This window comes from Capsicum annuum, chromosome 4, assembly GCF_002878395.1.
Source record: "Capsicum annuum cultivar UCD-10X-F1 chromosome 4, UCD10Xv1.1, whole genome shotgun sequence".
NCBI classification, from domain to species: Eukaryota; Viridiplantae; Streptophyta; class Magnoliopsida; order Solanales; family Solanaceae; genus Capsicum; species Capsicum annuum.
The window spans coordinates 171,033,432-171,034,085 of NC_061114.1; positions in this window are offsets into that span (position 1 = coordinate 171,033,432).

The following is a 654-nucleotide window of genomic DNA, read 5'->3' on the forward strand; positions in this document are numbered from 1 at the left end:
ACTTGCTTTAAAAGAGTAATCCACTTTTATACATGTGGTAGTTACAAGATTTTCACTTTTTGTCATATGGGAAATTCAATAAGCTTTCCATCGATACCAAATTTGCCCAAATCCGACACCCGAACAAAGAGTTAGAGCCTTTTTAGGTGCTGAGCCATCAGCGCATCGCGAAGCCAGCTTAAATGGAAATTGTCAATTTTTAGTGTTACTCCGCTATAGTGGCGCATCGCACCAACTTCCAGGTCGCAAACAGAGTGGAAATGCGATAGCTCCGCGTCATGCCACCATGCAATTTCCCATTTTCCACTTTCCAGAGACACGATACGATAGCGCCACGTCGCGCTAAGGTTCCAGGTCAGGAAATTTTGACAGAATTAAAATACGTGTCTAAGGGTTAAAATGGTTAATTTCTCACTCCTATATAAACCCAATAACACGTGATTCATCCAAATTTCACCCTAATTATAGTGTTTCTTTCAAGAACAAGCTAGGGTTTTCAATTGGGAATTCAAATTCAATACTCAAACTCAAGAATCTCTTTGTCAATCTCCATAGAATCAAGAACTAAGTTATGCACAGTGTTCATTCATGGATTGCTTTCATCCATGAAGCCCAAGAATTAAGTTTTAAATCTTGTATTGTGAATATTTTGTT